Genomic DNA, 7,500 nt, shown 5'->3' on the forward strand with positions numbered 1-7,500 from the left:
GCAATGGTTAATTAATTTGGAGAAAGAAGTGTTATCACTGTGAGTTTAAAGCGCATCCAGTTTTGGTGAGACAAGAAACTTTTCCACCTACTGAACATCAGGACATTACTAATGTCAACATCAATTCCTCTGTCTCTTCCCCTTGTTACATCATGACTTTTCCAATCCCTGTTTCTAATGTGGTTGATTAGGGACATCATGTGTGCCAGTTTGAAGATTAAATTGGGTAAAATTGATGTGACAAAGATTTTAGGTGACAAGCCCATTTTTACCTTCAAGAAGCCATTTAACATCAAACTACTTCTAGTGCATGGACATAACCAAGGACTTAAGATTTCTGGATGCAGCACGTTTGGTACATTCAAAGTGACCATTGTAAGCAAGGAAGATTTATAAGCAACTCGTCCTCAGATGCTTTCAGGCATTGTAATTTTGCTGTTTGTACAAAAGATAGATTTTGTTGTACTTCCAAATGTGTAGTGTACACAACTTGCTGTGACTCTTGTGAAATGTTTATATTGGAAAGGCCATTAAATGTCTTAACAGGAGGATTTACGAGCATTCACTTGCTATTAGGAAGAAAGGCCTTAACAATACACTAGCTAAGCATGCTGCATCATGCAGATGTTTCATAAAGTTTACTTTTTCAGTTATTGACTCTGTTTCTGCTGAGGCATTCATAGGTGATTACAAGACTTTGTAGAGTGCTGTAAATCCATCTGGCAGATTAGACTTAGAGCAGATTGTATCCCTGGACTCAGTGAATCCATTAATGTTTTTTACAAACACAAAATAAGTATTAATTTATTACTGACATTCACACAGTTTTTAAGTATTGTTTGCATTTTAATATTATTGACATAAAATGTGTTTTTAATGGTAACACACACACTATATCTTTAAAAATAGATGACTACGAAGGCTTTGTTTATACTGTTCATATTTATTATTGGTTACTTGTGATCACATGACCTTTTGTCGGTACATTTAAACTTCAGCGGTAATGCATTATATTATTTTCTGAAGAAGTTCTATTCTTGATTAAAGGATGAAAGCACTAAATATTACTAGTGTCTGGAGCCTTTTCTTGCTGTAATCTCATTTGAAGTTTTAAAGTTTTATCTCATGTACATGTTGGGGTAACCTTTTTAAATTCAGCAATGCATATGATGAAGCATGGACCTTTAGCACAAAGACATGCAGCACCATGTAGGGCTGGCTACATGACCTTGCTTTATGCTAATGAGGCAGTTGGGAAGAGAGGAATATGCTAATTAGCCAGTGCTCTCTTTCTCTCTCTCTCTCTCTATTTCTCTCACTTTCTCTCTTCTAGAATTGCCTCCAGGAAGGCACCTACATGTAGAGCAGTTTAATAAATAACTCATATGTGTAGATCAGCATGTCTAACCCTAACTCACTGCAATAATTAAAATGGCCAAGAAACCATGTTCATCTACATCACTGACAACAGTACAGAGATTGTGGATGGGGTGGGGGACCAATAGACATAAGGGATACCAGACTTGTGCTGTATGGGCACCTAAATCAGTACTGGGATGGTGGGTAGGGAGACCACTAGACACCAAAGACATGACTTACAACACAGGAGGGCAGACACCTCAGGGATAAGTAGAGGGACTTTGGTGTGTGTGTGTGTGTGTGTGTGTGTGTGTGTGTGTGTGTGTGTGTGTGTGTGTGTGTATTTGTGTTTGAAAGTGTACTTGTGTGTGTGGGAGAGTGACTTGAGAGGGGATGCCTATGCTTACAAATGCAGCTGCAACAGTTAACTACCATGATATGCAGATCAGCAAAGATCTGCATGCTGTGGTAATTAACTGTGATTAAGACACATGTAAATTAGCTGATAATGAGGTCTTGCCATGACCAACATTTCTCTGAATCACAAAATACCATGTCATGGGAGCAGGGCCCTTTACTGAATCCTCAGGATTGTTTTTTATTTTGCTTGTTCCATGGAACTAAGATATGCCCTTTATTAATATCTGGAGCAAAGGAAAAGAGGAGTACTTATATTAATTACAAGAGGAGCTCCAACAGTGATAGAAGAAGGAAAAACGATAATAATGGTCATACGTACTACTAAGGGGCTACTGGCAAGGGAAGATGATTACACTGGCATGCATTTACATTCTACCTAAAGCTGTTATAATGGAGCTAAAGAAAATTCTGGGAGAAATAATCAGCTTTCAGCAAAGAATATTACTTATAGGTGGAGAGTGGAATTTGGTTTGCAACAGTGAAGATGTGTCGAGGGATAACTTTTTGAAGAAATTTATGAAAATGTTTGGCATGGAAGATGTGAGTTTAGTACTAGGAGTTCAGAGTGAATTTATATATTATTCTCCAAGATACAAAAACTGGGATAGGCTAGAAAGAATTTATATCTCACAGGAACATGTGCATTTAATTGAAGGTCATGAAATGCATCCAATAACTATTTCAGATCACACGGCAATAATAACTAAAATAAAAATGCAAGGTAACGAAATGAAAATGAGACACTGGTGCTTTCCCACCTATCGGTTGAAAAGAGAGGAATTTAAGGAATGTGATTTGGAATTAATAATACTAGAGAAGATATAATTTTCTTCTGAAAATATAGCTAGGGAGTGGGATAAAATTAAAGTGGAGTTTAAAACTAGGGTAGAAATAAAGAAAAGGGAGATATGGTTAAGAAGCAACAAGAATTATTTAGAGCGACTGACAAATGTTAAAATATTACAAAATAGGGGGAATCTCTCAGAACAAGAAAAGGAGCAACTGCAGAATGCTGAACAGAAATTAAGGGATTACCTGGATAATATGCATAAGCTTAGAAAGATTGCTGTTAAGCAACTGTTTTTGATAATAATTCTAGAGCACAAAAACTTTTACTTCAATGACTCAGGCAGCAGAAAGTGGAAAGGGCTGTCACCAAGTTTAGGGATCCTATAACATGAAGATAACAAGAGATCCTGTAGAAGTATTAGAAATATTTCAGAAATTTTATGAAAATTTGTATGAAGCAGAGAGATATGGAAATCAATAAAAAGTAGAAATGAAAATGTTTATGGAAGAATTAAATATGCCAAGGTTAGATGAGGCTCAATCAATAACAGTTAGGATAGGAAGAGAAGAGATAAAAATGGCCATGGATAACCAATCTGTAGGAAATTGCCCAGCCATAGATGGTATTCCTATAGATGTTTAGAAGCTAGGAGGGAAAAACTGATAAGGTTTTGTTTAACAGTATTTAAGAGGAGGAGAAGTACCAGCATCTTAGAAGAAGGTGGTGGTTAACTGTAATACCTAAAGAGGGTAAAGATCCATCAGATCCAGATTCATACTGGCCCATTTTAATACTAAACCATGATTATAAAGTGTTTATGTCTATAATGGCTAAAATGATGGTAAACGTGATATCAAAATTAATAGATATGGATCAGTGTGGTTTTGTGGAGGGGAGGCAAACATTTGACAATATTAACAGAACATTGATGATCCAGTGGGAAGCAGAAAGTAAGAAAATACCACTGTTATTGGTGGGTCTTGATGCAGAGAAAACATTTGACAGAGTAGACTGGGACTTCAAGATTAGGGCGATGGAAGCATTTGCTTTCCATGATTATGTTGAATTATGTTAGACATCTAATATGATTTATGCTTTATTATTGGAAGTTACTATGGCATGCTAGCATTTTGTCTGCACCAAGTTGTTTTTAGTATAATAGTATGGTCTGTTTGCATAGATGCACCTTGTTCACTAATGTTATTCATGTAATTGTGTTGTGTGTAGACAGCTCATACTGGTGTCTAATTATTTCTACATAATTGTGCTGTTACTGGTGGCTAGAATCACATTAAAGAACCACGACAGAGTGCTCCTCGCTATATTTTTATCTGTGACTGCATAACTGTCTGAGGTTTCTACTAACAGATATTTTTCCAATTGGCACAGTATCTGCATATACTAGTAGTTGGTTCAAGACATATTTTCCTGCATACAGTAGCTATTTGCTCAGTTTGTTTTTTGTAATCTTTATAATATATCTTTATCATCTCAAAAGTGCTTACTCCTCTCTGTACTCTTCTTTTCTAGACCTAACACCACTCTTAAGTATTCAACTGCAGTACCACCTTTATCATTCTTATGAGAAAAGCGCAGTCCGTGTCTGAACTGTCTGCAAACAGCTACAGTTAACTTTGAGTATGTGTCTACCTGTTTGAGCCAATATTCATTTTCTCCTGGAGTGCACTCTGCTTTGGCTTGTAAGCAACCCCCCACCCCACCCCCCCCACCCACACACACACACACACACACACACACACACACACATTGCTACGCAATACCACACGCCACACACACACACACACACACACACACTCATCTTCCACTTTCTCTCTTATTCCCTTCTGTTAGCAAATAGTATCCATAACTGATCAATACTGTGTGTTTGTTAATTTAAACTGAGACCACAGTAGCCTTCTGATACAAGGTTATCCTGTTTTTCCACCTGATAAATGGTTAAGAAATGACTTACAGTTTCAGAGCAGTCCTTGGTCAATTGTGATTGTTTCTTAAACACAAACTTGTCTTTGCTTTGGCTCATTCGCAGTAGTACAAAGAACTGTCTGCTCACACCCTTGTTCACCCCTCCCCTTCCCTGTTTATTACCATAAGACAATCCCAAAGTTAATAAATATTACCTGTGGCAGGCACCATTTTTAAAACTACAACCACCCTTGTCACTATCATATGTTCATTTATCAGTTAACTCTGTTACCTGATTGTTTCCAGCCCCCTCATAAGAGCAACTAACAGGGTCTCTACCCGCTTCGCAACCCACCCTGCCCCCTATTCCCTCCTGCTCCCCCAGTGGTCCCACCTTTATTACACTCACAAACCCCTCCCATCTTTCCAATAGCCAACCACAGCGCTAACCCAACACTACCTCCTCCATCTTCCCACTACTATCACACCTCCTCAACTAACATGTACAAGCATACCTTACCTATGCTCACTGCATGCACTTTCCTTGCATATCTTACATCCTACCAACGCTCCATCATTCTCCCACTCAACCACTATCACTGTACTACTACTTACACCACCACTCATGTCTCACCCTCACTCAGCTCCCCTCCCACCAACTAAAGAACCATCCCTATGCACCCCCCAAATATTCTACCAACTATATTACTCAAACATAAAGCATTCCTACAACTTAACATAGTAACCCTCCCACCATACCTATTACCCACAGAGCACAATCATAAAGTTTCCCTTATAAACAAACACATTCAAAAACTGAGAAAACTAATAACCTCATGCATATCAAAACTGGCCCTAAGTGGAGACATCCACCCCAACCCTGGCCCTACCATCTCCAACCCCAGTCCTCATAATCAGACTAGAAACCACAACTTCTCCCATATTACAGCCAATAGAAAGCCAAATGACTTCCTTCTACTAAGCCTAAATATTAGAAGTATATCCAACAAAGTCCATGAACTCCATGCCACAATAGACTTGTACTCCCCAGATATAGTCATCCTGACAGAAACCTACCTAAAACCTCACATTACCAGTGAGCAAATACTCCCTACAGGTTATGGCATACTAAGAGTAGACCGGCTAAACAAGAAAGGAAGCGGTGTAGCTATAATATTTAAACAGCATCTAAACATCCAGATCTTAAAATCATCAGCTCCACAAATAGGCAATGAAGAAATAATATATACCAACCTCAAAATAAACCAAAACAATACCATCAACATAATTGGATGCTACTTCCCACCTGGCCAAAACATCCCTCCACTAGAAAACCTCCTCAGCTGGTCTACCCACCATCTCCCCCAATAAACTATCATTTTAGGTGATTTCAATATTGACTGGCAATCCTGTTCTGGCAACCATCCAACCCATCATGTAAACCTTCATGGCTTCACCCAACTAGTTCAGTCACCAGCCAGGATAAATAAAAACTCCAGCAAGCACACTACCCTGGATTGGATACTAGTCAGTAAGAGCCCCCAGTCATATATAACAGGCTGCTTATCAGATAGCCTCAGTGATCACTCCCCAACATTCCTACTCAAAAAATACCTATACCAAGCTAAACCTGTCATCTGCCGTCAAATACGTAAAAAACTAAACTTTAACCCACTCACATTCATCTCATCCCTCAAAGAATGTAACTGGCATCCTCTAAAGTACCTCAGTCTTGATGATGCAGTTGAATTTTTTAATACTACCTTCCTGAGCATCCTTAATTACCATGTCCCCATAAGACTTTCCAGAACCAAAGCACAACCCTCCACATGGCTACAGAAAACCACTACGTCAGAAATTAAAAACAGGGATAAAGCCTGGGAGCACTGGCGTAAAACCAAAACACCCTCAACTAGACAGAAATTCCTAGAACTATGCAATAGAGTCAAAAAGCTAATAAAACAGGACAAATTCCAATACTACCAGTCTGCCCTAGACTCCTCACAACACAGCCCCAAACAATTCTGGTCCTACATAAACTCCATCCTCCACCCAGGTAAAGTCAGTACCCCTCCTCCTAACATCCCTCACTCCTCAGAAAATATTGCTACCTCATTCAACACACACTTCATACAAGCCATACTATCACTAGCTAAACAACACAACCCCCCCTCCAACCCACACCATCAACTAGTAATCTTCCCACTGCCTTCTCTTTTTCTCCTGTACCTACCTCCAACATAAAAAAACTCTTAACTAAACTTAAGCCCACCAAATTAGCAGCAGACAACCTCCCAAGTGAATACCTACAAATCACAGCTAATGCTCTGGCCTGCCAGTATCCATCTTTATTAACCGATCTCTGTCAGAAAGTTACATTCCCACACTGTGGAAAGTATCACATATAATTCCCCTCCACAAAGGTGGACCCTCCACAGAACTAACCAATTACTGCCCGATAGCTATTCTATCTCCACTCTCCAAAATACCAGAGAGATGCATACACTCTCAGGTCTCAGACTACCTCCTTACTAACAACCTCCTTTCCAATACTCAGCATGGTTTCCGACCAAACCATAGCACCACCACTGCCTTACTCTCCTTTACTAACACTATCCTTCAGCATAAAAACAATGGCTATCTCTCCTCTGCTACTTTTCTAGACCTATCTAAAGCATTTGACATGGTCCCACACAAACAACTTATCTCTGTCCTCAATAACCTATCCTTCTCTCAATCAGTCACCAAATGGTTTTAGAGTTACCTGTCTGACCTCCAACAATCCGTTGTATGGCAGAATGAAATATCTCCCCAACTACCTGTCTTCATAGGGGTTCCCCAGGGATCCATCCTTGGACCCCTACTCTTCTCTGTTTTCACCAATAATCTAGCCTCAGCCAACAAACATGGCACACTCATACAATATGCAGATGACTCAACCATCATCTGCTCAGCCCAGTCCCTACCCAAACTTCAAAAAGTCACACAGGAAGCCTTTTCCTCTGTTG

The sequence above is a fragment of the Protopterus annectens genome, chromosome 3.part1 (genome assembly GCF_019279795.1).
Source record: "Protopterus annectens isolate FY-2018-M chromosome 3.part1, PAN1.0, whole genome shotgun sequence".
Taxonomy (NCBI): Eukaryota; Metazoa; Chordata; order Ceratodontiformes; family Protopteridae; genus Protopterus; species Protopterus annectens.